At 42.6% G+C, this 14,778-nt stretch overlaps 1 protein-coding gene across 1 annotated transcript in view; it reads left to right on the top strand.

Moving 5' to 3' along the window:
* KIT (KIT proto-oncogene, receptor tyrosine kinase) overlaps nt 1–14,778 on the top strand; it is a gene marked incomplete at its 3' end in the record, with an annotated part of 54,589 nt that overhangs the window by 1,058 nt on the left and 38,753 nt on the right. The gene's annotated exons all lie outside the window — the stretch shown is intronic.

The following is a 14,778-nucleotide window of genomic DNA, read 5'->3' as shown; positions in this document are numbered from 1 at the left end:
CCCGAGTCTGAAAGCGGATAACGTGCAAGGTGATTTCGCTGCTTGCCGAGGACCCGGGGAAGGGATGCACCGCGCTAAGGTGTTTAACGTCTGCTGCCACCAAGAGAGAGGAGCCTTGCAGAGCACCCTGCGTGGGAGCAGCCGCGGAGGGCTCTACAAGCCCTTGCCCATGCTGCTGGGAGCAAATAAAAACTAAAATACCGGGGGCTAACAGTAGTGGAAGTTTACGCTGCTTCATTGTAAGCACTTTGGGATGTGGGAGGGGGCGGTAGTTGGTTTATGAGCATCTGGGTAGTAGTTTTCTTCGGGTAACTTTTTGGGTTTGCTTCCTTTTGTTTATTTGATGATCTGAACTAGAGTGTGATACCTGACAATTTGGACTTTCCTGTTTAGAAATACCTACATAGGTCTGCAAAATGCTAGTGCTGCGGCCCCAGGGATGGGAAAGTCTCCTACCAATGGGTTACTCCACGAAATAGATTTAGAAAAAACGTTGAAATTATTAATACCCACCAACTTTCTTTACTTCATGTATTTCTTGCCTGCACTTGAAGGTTATCTTTCATCATGTGGTTAGCCTGTCCTTAAGGAAAGCTGGAGAAGCAGGTCAGACTGACAGCGTGTCCTGGAAGACATGAGATGCAGGCTCCAGAGTACTGGAGAGGCGAGGAGGGAGCCTTTCTCGTGATCCTTCCTCTGGTTCTGCGTTCGGACACTTACTTGTGGGAGACATTTCACCTCAGGGGCACATCAGACAAACTTGTGTAGACAAAAATACACTGTGTAGTAGGCATAAATGACTTGCCCTTGCAAAAGACAACTGTCTTGAGGTATGTATGTGCATCATCTGTGTATTGCACAGACAGAGGAATATTCAGGGCTAGTTTTGTGCTGGAGGAGGTATCGGAGTGACGGCTCGTGTCCCGGCAGGGGTGCAGGGGACATCAGAAGTGACAGGCAGGACAGAGCTGATTTGGAGCTAGCGTGACTCTGGGTTACTTTTGGGCTTGCCTCAGTGCAGATGCTTGGACTGGATGATCTCCCACAGTCCCTGTTGAAACCTATCCTGTTCTTTATTGGTGTACAAATCCTTGTCAAGTATCTTTGGCCTTTAGTGAAGAGCTTCTTCCTTTGCCTGCAAATAGGGAAGGAGGATGTAGAAAACAGCGTAATGTAGCTTCTCAGAGGGTAAACCATTCATCTCCTCTGTCCACAGCCCCTTCTTACTTTTTGTTTTTCTTGCATCCTAACATATGCTTCCACTTTTCCTTCCATGTGGGGTTGCCTAGTCCTCATTTTATGCCATGTTCTGGAATGATCTTTTCTCTGTGCATCTCCTGTCCTCCCCCAAGGCTCACCCGTCCCCCACCCCCCAGTAGTCTGCCAGAGTCTCTCTGGTATTTCCATCCTGTGGTCATGGAAGACTGGACATGGTTCCTTTCAGCATCCATCAATACAACCTTTTTTTAAGTCAGATGCAGAGTAATGGGAGGCTCTCCCTGTGCCCAGAGGGAGGAATGTCTGTTTTCATGATGTTTCCTACTACCTGTCAGCCAGAAGGGAGGAGGCTTGAAGGAAGAAGACTGAATTTGATGAGAATTCTGATTGCTGTCAGTCAGTTTCTGCCTTGGCCCCCTCAAACCATCTGAGTATCCTGCCCTTCCTACTCCCCCATTTCCGTCTCTGCTCTCTTCTCCTTTTCCTCCCTCCCTTGCAGCAGTGCAGATTCTCCTGTGCAGAAACGTGGCCGAAGGCCACTGCCGGGAGCAGAATGGAAATGTCAAGCTTGCTCAATATTCAACTCTTTTTTTTTTTTTTTTTTTTTTAACCCCTTCTGTTACAACTGGGAACTCTTGCCCAGCAAATGTGTAAGTGATTTTTCTTCAGACTTTATAATAAAGAATGTGATAAATTTGGCAAGAAGTGTGACTCCCATTTGCATTCCGTTTAAGTACCATTCATAGAGACTGGAGGCATTTCCGTGTGCTCATTTTGCAAGAGAGAGCCTCTCATTGACAGTTGACTGCAGCTGTAGTACTGTTGGGTTATACTGTCTCTCCATGGGCTTTCCACCTTGCTTCATCCCTCCCAGAGAGCTATCGTTGGTTGTCCAAACAGTAACGCTTCTTTGCAGGTGCCTGGATTGATCAAAAAATCCTGAGTCACCTCCAGAAGGGACATGTTGCACCAGGACACGGGTGGAATCGGAAAGGATATGTCTTTACCATATGTAAACACGAGCTAGGACAGGTGTTAGGAGGAACATCTGACTCATGTTCCAGTTGGTAGGAGTTTCTCGTAGTGAAACTTGTCCTTTTCTCTCGCTGGTCTGTTGTGAGAGACTCTGATGATACCCTCTATATCTTTGGATTTTTCTGAACTATAATTCGTTGTTAGTGCAAGGTATTGGAAAGATTTTTTTTATTATTAGAAAGGTGTATCTGGAGCTGTCAAACTAAATACCAAATACTACTCATTTGTAGTTTGAAGGAAAGCTGCTTTCTAGTCTGAACTTTCAGTAAACATTCTGGTATAATCTGAAGGTAAGGAATAACAAATTCTGGACGAAACAAGAACCACACAGCATCAATTAGTTTCAACAACGTATATGTTTATCTACAATACACGACAACCTATCTAATCTCATATCCATCTTGTAGAAGAGAGGCAGTAATTGCTCAAGGTTAAGCCACTTTTCAGCTTTTTCTCTCTGTCCATGAGTATGAATGCCATTGCAGAGATCAAGCGTTGCACATTGTCTTGCTCTATGTCAGTGACATATGATTTTACAGATGTTGTTTTCTTTTTCATCTAGTACAAACATCTTCCAGGATTTTGACTCATTTCCTTAGGTCTCTTTCAGCTGTTCAGAGAATGGCTAGAGGAAATGAAGTCTAATATCCTAATGCATTGCATTTACTGTAAGTACCCTCTCACTTAAAGTATAAAACTCTGCCTTTTTGTAATTTCTGAATGTCCTTCTGAATATTTCCCTGCACAAGAAACAACTTGCACTTGTTTCTATCTTTCAGAAACTCAGCTCCCCTGGTTGAGGCTCTTCAGCCTTAATAGAGCTTAAGGTGTTCATTGTAACCTTAGGCCAAAGAGGAGAGCTGGTGCTAAAGGCATCTAATGGAAGTGGTGATCCAGATTTCAGTGTGTTACACCTTTTGGACATTTATTTTAAAAAAGTCGGAAGAGAATGCACGTACAAACTACTAGGACTTGGCATAAAAGGAATTTTAAAATCATTGTTACTCCTCTGCATTATTGTGCTGTGCTTGGCTTTTTCAGTGACTTTCAGGAAACTAGAAGGGCTTTTTCCAAAAGGACCCTCTTTGACAATGAATCCTGCAAACAGTCATAAATGAACGTAATTTTATGCATGTGAGCAGTCTCCTTGGCCTGTTGCCAAACCTAATGGCAACCGAAGCGTATTGTTTGTCCACCGGCCAAGATTGCTGCCGTTAGTGATAAAAGCATAAGGGGAGTGTAAACATCTGGGTTTGAAGGGAGAACGCGACTCCTATTTTCTAGGGTATACCGATTAGAAAGCACAGTATGTGTTAATCTCTCAGTGAATTTACTCTTGGGGATGATATCGATTTATTCTGAAAACATAGGTTTTTAGATACACCTTTAAATGGATTTTTAATGATCTTTTCATGTCGCAACAGATTTTTTTTTTTTTTTTTTTTTTTGTACAGCATGTAAGTCTCTTGGTTATATTACCTTTAACAGCAAACAGGCATGTAAATAACAGAAGAGTTTCTAATGTTGCTACCATGCTATGCAACTCCAGGGCTGCTCCATATGGATCATTTCTGGAAATTGTAACTAAAATGAAGCATCAGTTAGTAATATTGTCAGCTACGATACAGGGGTTTTGTCACTGGGGAGCTGACAGCATTAAATGTCTATGATTTTAAATGTCATCTTGACAGCTCAGTCTTTAATCATGTAACATAATCATTAAATATCTGATACAGAGAAGAATTTGCTGGTCAACTAGGCACTGATGCTTGTAAATCTAAGTGATAAAAAGGATGCATGGGCTGATTTAAGTTAAGAAGGGATGAAAACTGTGGCAGGCAAATTTGAAAGTCAGAGAGATGCGTCTCAGGTTCTTTGAAAGCCTGGCAAATACTAGGTTAGTCCTACATCTCCTTTCTTTTCCCATCAGTAATTGTCTTAAGCTAAGTAGTGCTCCTCCGCTGCTGCCGGGTGAACATGCTCCTCATGACATGGAGTGGACTTCTTTTAAAGAAAGCTTTTGTGCAAAAGCCACACGGGGAAAAGGAATGGAACTTGTTGGTTATAACCTGTCATTCAGAGCCTGCATGTTTCAGGGGAAGGAGAAAAGGTCCCAATGAGCTGTGCAATAGAAGTGTTTTGGGTATTCACATACCTAGGCCATTCAGAACTAACTAGGTTCCTGCTGAAGGGTATCAGATTAAAAACTTGCACTTGGCTCTCTTAATCTGTTTTTTGTTCAGGAGTTAATGGCTGCACTGACGTCATGTGTTGAAGGTTTTGTCTGCAGCCCTCGGGAATGGAAACTTCATTCCTTGCTGAATGAAATCTGACTTTCTCATGCATTCACCTGCCTCCTGCAGCTGGGTTTCTCAGAGACCCAGCAAGTCTTAGGGAGCTCCCACAGAACTGCAAGAGTCAGGCTGGAGGAGAGCTGCAGAGGTCATCTGGTCTGTCCCCTGCTCTCCCCTGGGGTCAGACGGTGCAGATATTCCCAGGTAGACTTGTGTCTAACCTGCTCTAAGGCAGACTTGTGGTGCAGAGTCTACCATCCATTTTTTCTAGTACATAACTAGTTGCTAAAGGTCGAAAGCTTCTCTTGATACCTAACCTAATCTCCCTCGCTGGTTGCTTGATTCCATCCTTTTTTTTCCCCCTGCTTTGGTGGATATAGTGAACTGCTGATCACCATCCTCTTTATAATAACGTTTTGCACATTGGCAATTAATGTAATGTCTTTGACTTCTCTTTTCTATGATAAACCTTCTTCAGCCTTTTCCTTTGGTGCATCTTTTGTAACTCCTCCTCCTCTTGTTCTTCTCAGCCCTCTCCAACTTGTTTGCAGTTCCTCCAGATACGATGTGTAAAATTGATGTCTGACTCCGAGATAAGAAATGTAGTGCTCCCAGATTTAACAAAATACCTCCCCGTGTACTCTCTGCTTCAATTTGATTCAAAGCATTGTAAATCTGATTTTAATCATGACTTAAATCATCCAACAGTAAGCCTCATTTTAACTGTTTTGCATTTGTACTTAATCATTTTGTAAAGAAAGGTTTAACCTCCTTTATTACCATTGAGATAAAGTTTTAATTAAATATAGCCTTTGCACTAAACGTTATACTTACTTTGATTAATCACTGTGCCTGTATTTAAGCAATTAGGTAGCTTGTTATATATATTCTTGTTCTGATTCTTCATGTGTATGTTTTAGTATGAAAATAGAAAGTGTTGACGTTTCTTGTATTAGATAATTGAATTTTACTGATGATTTGCATCGATTACAATGAAGGAAACGAGAATTCTGAAATGATCTGTTAGATAAATAACACCACATAGAAGCCAGCCAATTCAGAAGAAGAAACTCATTGAGAAATGTTTTGAAATAAAGAATTAATGTCTGAAAGGACTATCTGTAGTCAAAACTGGTGGTTTCTAATCACTGTGCTGTAAAAATTTTAGAACTGGTTCATCTCATCCTCTTTTTATTCTTAGAATGGCAATGGAAGGAAACATTCATGCTTTTTTTTCAACTCCTGATCAGTAGCTCCTCTTTGAATGGAGTAGTTGCTTAATTGAGTTGTACTGGATGAACTGAAATAAAGAAAATATTTTCTTCTGCACCTGCTAGGAAACTCCAGGTGCCAAAGGCTGGTTTATTGCTGTGGCATAACCTGCCTAGAGGTGTTCAGCGACTGACTTCCATGAATTCAGTAGTTTGATTATCTCTAAAATGTTGGCAGCAAATGTATGGCTTGAATAATTTTTTTTTTACCTTTAATTTTTTTTAATGAATAGAAGATTTGTAAGTTTAAGTTTGTGATGTTGTATTTTCAAAATTACGGTTGCATATTTTTACTTTTTGAAAGGAAAATGTGCATTATAAAAATGCTACATTTTTACTTCTAATGTAATATTAAATTTTCAGTTCAAGAGGGTATTTTTATCTGAAGTGGTTCTGTTTGTATGTCTTAGATGCTCTTCTGCACTAGGACCTGGCACTGAGGCATTCATTTACTGCTGCTCAGCAACTGCCCGATTCTTTTCTTTACTTTTGCTGCCTAACTCTTTGTTTGCTATTTTATATGGCATGTAAGTGCTTTCTATGCCTGGATAAGCATAACTTTTTAACTTTGAAAAGAAATTATGTTATTCAACAAAATAAAAGCTTCCTCCCAGTAGTATTCATTGTAACACAAGCTGTCAAAGTTTCCTATTCCATAGCATGTCTGACTTCCAGGTATTATTCATAGAATTGCTGACTCTGCAGTAATGCTAGTATCATCATACCTAGGACTTGAGGTAGGCAGCACAATAAAAGAGGTCAAATGAAAGGAGCAGAAGTAAACCCTCTATTTCTGGTCTCCTCCCATAAACTAGATACCATCAGAAGCGATGTTGAAATGGGATTCCCTGCTTTAGGCAGGTGCTCGGACTGTGCTCACAGTGCAGTGCCCTCTTGTGTATCTCTCCTGGGGTAGGAAGGAGGACCGCCTTTTCCATAAGCAGCTACCTATGTATTTGCCATGTATATGCAATTTCTGATAGGGTTTATTAGTCAACTAGGAAGTACAGTACAATTTGCAAGCAGAGTGAATAAGTGGGTCTTCTGCTGACGTTGGAGGTTTAAGTTCAATGGCTGAGGTATGTATCTCCTTGCCAGAAGGTGACTGGAGGAATGAAACTGGATTTTCAGAAAGATATCTAAGTCTTTGTATTCAAGGTCCTTCCAAGACAACATCAGTGACAGATTTTGCTGGGTGTTAGTGTGATTACCTGAGGTGAGATTTGTTCACCCCAGGAGGTTCTGAAGAACCTGCCAATGAATCCTCTATGAGTTGTCCTAGTCACAGTTTCAGAAGGCATGTACAGAGATACCTCTCTAATACTAACACATGAAAAATGCGTTTATTAGATTTGGTGTTGTCTGTAAAATTTTGCTTTCACAAGAATTTTTTAACATCTTAATTAGCAGCCAAGTTTGTGCACTAGTTAGACAAAGGAAATCTAACTTATTGCAGGTGTATTAAAAATCACTGCATAGGTAAAATTGATTTATATGGACAAATATGAAATACTCCAAAACCTGCTTCTTAAATGGACCTGTGTGCCATGTGGATGCATTTTTTGATATGTGATGCAATGACCTGTAAATACTTCGGCTATCTTATTACTAAAACCAGCATTTTTCTCATTAATCTGTCAGTTCTTTCAGTGGAGGAAAAGAGAATACAAAGTACTATGGACATAAAAGATAGCTGTGTTTTTTCTGTAAAATTTGGTGAACATGTTTATTAATCTGAAAGTCTTGTTTATTGCTGTGATCTTCTAGGAAAAAGTACTGAGCTAAATATCTAGAGAAAGCAAAAAGCAGTGATCCTCTTTGTGGTATTTAATGTGGTCCATCACAAGAGCAATGATAACATAATTATGCAATTATTGGTATATTTTCCCCTCTGGAGGCCTTATGTAGATGATTACCAGTGCACCTTGTAATGAAATTGCTACTATTTGATAAAATTACTGCCAAGACTTGAAATAATTAGAATTCTCATTGCCAAAAGTCTTACATCTCCTTCCTCAGTTGAGCCTTTTCCAAATAGGCATTAATTCAGAGTGCAAAACGATTCACTGTTCTCCAGCTTTCTCATTTCTCTTCATTAAAACTACCTTTTCACTGCATTTCGGAAAACATGCTTTCAAGCCCATGTTGCTCATTACAAGGAACATTCATTCAAAATGGAAGTTGAAAGGTACTACACCTTTTAATGTAAATGTCAGCAAAGAGAAGTGAGAAGAAAAAGCCATTAAAGGAATAGACTGGGTGAATGACAGCTGAATTTTAATACACTATGCATTACTGCGCTTTTTCATTCCTTCTAATCGTTCTCCATACTTACTTTATAATTTGTTTATTTATGTGTCTAACAGCTGATAAAACTAACTGTGGGAACAGCTGGTTAATAAGTAATTTTGGAAATTAGAGGGAAGAATGCTCCTTCAGTAGGAGTAAGAATCAGTCTAAATCTATAAATCTCAATGCTGACAAGTGTTGTGGCAAACAGTTGCTCTTTTTTGCAAATTCTAGATGTGTGTGTGTACATATATATATATATTTATCTGTCCTCCGTATTTTTCTTTGAATAAGAATTAGCAGGTAGTTGTTTTAAGATGAGACCATTCTAGTTTAAAAAAACCTGATCAGTCAGTCAAGCTTTGGGTTTGGTTTTGTTCATTAGCTCATTGTAGATTCTTTCTCTGTTGGGAAGTTTAGCTATAAGAGACCGTAGCGTGTCAATGCGCTATGATAAAATGAATTAATCACCTAGAATAGGTTGTTGCTCCAAGATGAGTTGACTGGACTGCTATAGTGCATCCTTCAAAAAACGAACCCAAATACCCCAAAACAACAAGAAAAGCCCCGAAAGCCATGAGTTCCCAGAAAAAGAGGATTCAGAAAAGTATCATACGCAGCCAAGGAAAGAAGCATGGTGTTTGATCCTGCTGTGGCCAGTTGGTACGTATGCTAAACTAGAACTCTGTTTGGCTACCTGTCTGCTTTGGGCAAATGCCCCTATTAGCTGTATTAGCGGGGCAAGGCGTGCCAGTCGGAAAGGGCAAGCTGCTTGGTAGGCAGGAAGGAAAAGGGTCCTGTCTGCATGGCTGGCGTTCCCGCGCTCCAGCAAGGGAAAGCACAGCGGATGGGGGAAGAGGAAGGTGCAGTTACTTCCCCCAGCCCCCCGCTTCGAGGGAGTTTTGCACTTGCATGGATAGGGCAGCTCTCTCGTGTGTGTTTTGGAGGTCACCTGCCGAATCTGCTCTGCCAAGCCTGCTTCCAAAATGAGGAAGCAAAGTACGATTAGCTGCATTGCTAATTGCTGTGGCAAGGCCCTCTGCGGGGGGACCTGCTGGCTTTCACCCACAAGCAGGGGTTCAGCCCGGGTGCTCACGCTTCTCCTGCCTGAAGATCCTGTGAACGTCTGTCTTAGAGAGGGGGATGCGTGGGTGCTGGAGATCTGGCTGGATTTGTCATCTTGCCACCTGTCTCTGATGCTGGCTGTTTCTGCTGAACCGCATCTCACTCGGAGGGGTGTGTAACCCCTCTTCAGGTGTAGCTGAGTGTCTCCTCAACTCACCTGAGCTGTTTTCTCTGCAAGAGGTAAACACCAAGTGCCTTTTACTTGTCCTGTGGAGTGCCCTCCCAGGGCATGAGGTGCTTAGTGAGGCAGGTCCGTGTAGGAGCAATCCAAAACTGTGGAGCTGAAAGCTTCCCGTGGGGTGTCACACAGCCACAGCCAAGGTCCAGCTGCCTCTGTGGTTCCCCATGCTCATGCCTCCACGTATGATAAAGATAACCTTTGTTCCAGCCTCCTTCCACTTCCTCTCTTGTGTTTGCTCTTTGTGTTGGGAGATCCCCATTTCTCCTTTACGCTGCCTGCAGATGGAGTCAGTCTGGCTGCGCCTTTGGGTGCTGGGCTGGCGAGCGCGTGCCTTCTGCCCTCCAGAGTGCCCTTCCTTTGCCCCTTTCCCATCCGGGGTGAAAGATCTGGTATGGGGAGGAGGCTGCCCCAGAAGACAGTGATTGCCCTCATGCTGATGGGTAAACATGAAAGCCCCCGCTAATCCTCTCCTCTGGTTTTCTGCTTAGTAACATCAGCCTCTGAAGATCCAAGACTTCAGAGCAAGTGCAAGCACAGGAGCTCGGGAGAGCTGTGTTTCTGCTTGGGAAACACACGGTGTTGAAAAGAGTCTGTTGGTCAGCAGATGGCACTGGCTGTGTTAGATGGGTCAGAAGCAAAACACTTTGTTCTGCGTGAAAGCCTAATTAGACCCTGTAATACATGCCCAGTGACAGTTAAGTTATTTTTCAGTCTCCAAGATGAAGTTAGGGCAGAGGAGCTGGTCAGCATTTCTATCAGCAAGGGTTTGTGGCCTGAGAGTCCGTGATGCTTGCGGGGGACAATCATATCTTTGGCCTTTTTTGGTCTATGTCTTTGAGGAAGACACTAGCATGGGTGTTGGCGTGGACAGCTTTCTTTTCCTCCGCAGCCTGGCTGAAACAGGATCTAATGTAGCTTTCAGATCAAATAATTTAAAATTGACATTTGCCACTGCTAAACTTTTCATGTAGCATAAGGGAGAGTGTCTGTTTAGTGAAGTGGAACAAAACAAGTAAGCATATGATAGCATCTCTCCTTTGAAAAATCTGGGAAATTTTATACATCAGAGTAAATTAAAGTTGTTTCAGTGAGATTAACATGCGAGTTTGACACTTTATTTGTTTCCTTGGACATGAAATGGCAGGACAAAGAAAATATAATTGAAAAGGTCATAAATTCACATCCATCATAGCATATGTCTAGTGTCGTAGTGGCTTTAACAAATATGAGACCGAGTTACAAAGGCAATACTCTTCAATGAGACCAGCTAATACTGTAAAGAAGATGGGGCAGGCTTCTGGCTAGGACTTCTGCACTTGTGTAAAAGAGACTCTTTTGCTTCTGCTTTTCTCTCAGACCTGCAGGAGAATTGTATGTCTGAAAACATGTTCACTTTTCCAGCAATGCTGGGTATGCTGAAAGAGGATATTACCTCCCTGCAAGCCATGTCTTGCTGATATCCCCAGACCATTGCATCGACAACAGTGCCACTACTTTAACTGATAAAGCATATCTCTTGTTTCTGCTTTCTTATGTTGTTGTAGATGAGAAACAGAAAAATGCGGTGAGTGAGGTCTGTGTGATAGCCCTTGAAATGAACTCAGTGCCCAGAATGAATAGGCACTGCAAAGAAAGTAGTCTTTCTAATTGCATCCAATTGCCACAGTCTTACACGAAAGTTGCAGACGTGTTATCCCTTGAAGTTTAGCTCCTTGGTGCATTTGTCATAGAGAAACGTTAACTGGTTTGGAAATCATGGCCAGGATCGGGTCATGGTCAGGTCATTGTTTTCGTTGTGCAGTGTTTGTACAGCTTACAGAGGCTGCTGATGACCAGGACAGTTACGGACAACCACACGGGGAAGAGGCAGAAGCTCGAAGAGGCTGCCATGCCCTTACAGCGTGTCCTAGCCCTGGGAGAGGCGGGGAGAGGGATTTGCTCTTGCTGGGTAGTGAGGAACACGCTGGCAGGTCGCTACCAGTCCCTTGGGCTTGGCAGAAAGGCTGGTACTGGATGTGAGCGGGTTGTGGCTGTACTGTGAAGCTGCGCTGTGCCCCTGTCGTGGGAGATGTTTGAGACAAGTTTAATGTTGCGAGGGAGTGGGATAGGGCACAGGGTTTTTTTGTTTTGTTTCATTTTTTTTTCCTCAGAAAGCAATCTGTTGTGCTATAGAGCTGCCACAAAGTTCTTGTTCCTTTTAATGTTTAGATAAGAGTTGAAAAAGGAAATAGACACAGAGGGACTAACCTGTTGTCCTAAGGTTGTGCAGGAAATCTGTGGCAGAGCTGGGAATAAAATCCACACTGCTCGACTTGTCATCTTATTCCATGGCAGTCCCACATCTTTTGTTTGCTTGGCAGCTGGAGATGGTCTCCAGTTGCTTGTGAGCATGGTGTGGACTTGCACCTGACATGATTTTCTGTGCTACAGCAGTGTTGTGGCTGAGGCTGAAAAGCTCCCACATAAAACATATTTTTTTTCCAGGATGGTGCACTCCTTAGCCAAAGCTTTTTTTGTTTGCACATCCCTTAATTGTTACAGGAACATTCTGCTGTCCTTAATCATATCCCTGCAATTTGACCTGCATTTCCTATCGGTATTATCTAGAGCTGTTTCGTTTTCTAATTCTTCCAGCCTGTTTTTCCAGATGTTCCTTCTGCATGCAGAAGTCACAACTGCTCTACTCCCCCTTTTTCCTACCTCTCCCATCATTTTTAGGGCTTAGAAAGCTGCTTGTAATACACTAATATATTCTGCTTCTTTTTTCAGTTACAAAGCCTTGTTCACAAGTGATCCCAGCATTGTAGCTGTAAAGTCAAATTTGTTATATTCCAAGGAGTAGCTAGGGTAGTGGAAGTGACTGTTCATCTGTGGGACACAAATTTAGAACATCCAAAATGGGTCTTGGACTATCCAACTTTGAGCTTTGCAATTTATTTTATTGTTGGTTTGTTTATTTGTTTCTTCTTTTCTTCATTGTTAATTATTAAATATTTGCCATTATCAACATATTTTGTTAGCATATAATAATCTACCTTCTAATTGCCCTTGAGGACAACTCTAGAGGATCATCCAGAACGCCAGTGTGATACTCTGGCTATGCAGGGTATGGGGAGTGTTGGATGTTTTACAGTGGGATCCACAGTCTGTGACTGACAGTAGGATCATCTGCCCCCACTAGCCCACAGGAGCCATGGGGGCTGAGGATGGGTTTCCTCTCTTCCCCTTGTCCTTTGTGGTCCCTGTCAGGTGGTCAGGTGGACTTCACTGAGGGACACTCAGCCAAATATTGAAGTAGTGGTCCACCTCCTTTTCCAAGGTGTAAGGAGGTGGAGAGAGAGTGGGGGCATGCCCAGTTGTGGGTCAGATAACAGAGTACAGATGCACACCTACACCTGGAAATCTTCAGTGGAGACGTAACAGTGGGTTCCTTCATCCTGTTGCTCAGAGAGTTTACAATCCTGCTGGTGACGGGTAAAGTCATGGTCCTACTCAGGGAGCTACCTACTCCTACCTACATGGAGCCCTGGGAGGAGACAGCAGACGCCATATTCTGTAGGATTTGGCACTTGGAGATCTCTTGGCCTCCCTGGCATATATCCTGCCAACACAACCAATTCCCAAATTATTAGTGTTACTGTCATGGTTATGATTACATGCTCATGATTTGTGTGTGATTTGTGAGCAACAGTGAGCTGGGAGGAGTCCCGTCATGCCTTGGGTGCGGTACAAATGGAGCAGTCTCGCACATGAGGCATTAGCAGTCTGAGGAAAGATCAAGAGATAGCAGATGGACACATGCTGTGGGGATTAGTACACTGGATTACAAATTGTTAGTTTAAACTCTCAGATTTCTGTTACTTAATTATTCCTCCAAAAAGAAGATACAAAGTCATTCCTATCTTTCTAAGCACCGCTTTAATTCTTCTTTTTTGAAGACAGGCAATTTTTAGGTGCACCATACCAAGTACATCTGATAGTCTTTGCATCTACAACCTGTTTACACTGCCATACTTTTCTTGAAGATACGTTATTTTCAGAAGGCAACAAAAAAAAAACCTTTACATTGAGTGAATTCTGTGCACAAGGCATTAATTCAATTTGTAAATTGTTTTTCTGAGAATTTGTAGCTGCATAAAAGGAACCATAGCAAGATTGTCTCGAAATATGTGTGATGGTTTCAACTGGAATATTGTGGCTTTTGTTGTGGAGTGCCACAGTGTGCTTGTTCCCTCTTCGCCTTTCTTTCCCCATGGTATGTAACGTATTTCTTGTGCCTCTGGACAGAGTCATGCTCTGCTGTGTTGTTTACCACCTTTAAAAAATTTCCAGCAACTCGCTAGGTAAGTCTTGATAGTAAGCGCTACAAAATTTTGAACTCCTAACTTGAAAGGGTATGATGAATACTAGGTGAAAGTCACAAATGTTGCATAAAAATATAAAATTATGTTTTTCTTGATCTTTCTGGCAATTATTATTTCTAGGATGGTTGTTTATATGTTCAGTCATGTGAGTTTGTGTAGAGTGTTAGTGGAATTCATGGAAAAATTTCATGTAGTGCTGGAAAAACAGGCACTGGTAAACCTGTTGGGTATAGCACTGATAAATAAATCTTCATCCGAGGGAGATGGGGTGAGAACAAGGGTTGTCTCCAAAACCCAGGCCACAAACCAAGTAATTAGAGTCTGCAGGTGGTCTGACCATCCTTTGCTTCCTGCTCTGCGGTGGATTTGTCAGGAAGAGGAGCAGTTACCTGACCTGGTCTTAATCCAGTATATACCTTAAGAACAACTAAAGCTGTGAGATGAGTGAATTAAGTCTGGAGTATATAACCTCATCCCAGCTAATTAGCCAATTGTTTTGCTTGAAGGTCTGTTGTTATCTGCATGGGTAAGGAAATTCCGCCTCTGAACACAACCGCAGAGTGTGCTTTTCCACACAAGTGGTGTTGGTTTTTGAGAAACGTTCCTCCCGCGGCTCGGGCATGGCTATTACATCAAGTCCAACGGGGCAGTACTGCGCTATGCGTTAGAGGGGCGTGAGGCAGCCGCTGGTGGTGGAGCTGAAGAGCCAGCCTTCGGAAGGGGAAGGGTGTGTTGCTGCCACACCTGTCAGCCTTTGCATGCGTCACAGCCATGGGTATGGCCTGACAGGTCTACGCTCATTTAGTAGGTCAGTTGTGACATTAACCTATGCGCTGCTACCTCCGATCTGTCCCTTTCCTCTGCAAACGTGTCGATGAAGCCCTACCTTTGACCTTCGCGTGCCCTTGTGCCCTAGGGTTGGGTGGTTAGGTGGTGGGAAGGAGGAGAAGCCCAACGCCTGGCTGTGCGGTACATTACAGGCTGCTTTTGTTTGGGCAGTT

This window comes from Phaethon aethereus (genome assembly GCF_964289735.1).
Source record: "Phaethon aethereus genome assembly, chromosome: 4".
Classification (NCBI taxonomy): domain Eukaryota; kingdom Metazoa; phylum Chordata; class Aves; order Phaethontiformes; family Phaethontidae; genus Phaethon; species Phaethon aethereus.
The sequence above is the reverse complement of the archived record's forward strand: the minus strand, read 5'-3'. Positions and strand labels throughout refer to the sequence as shown.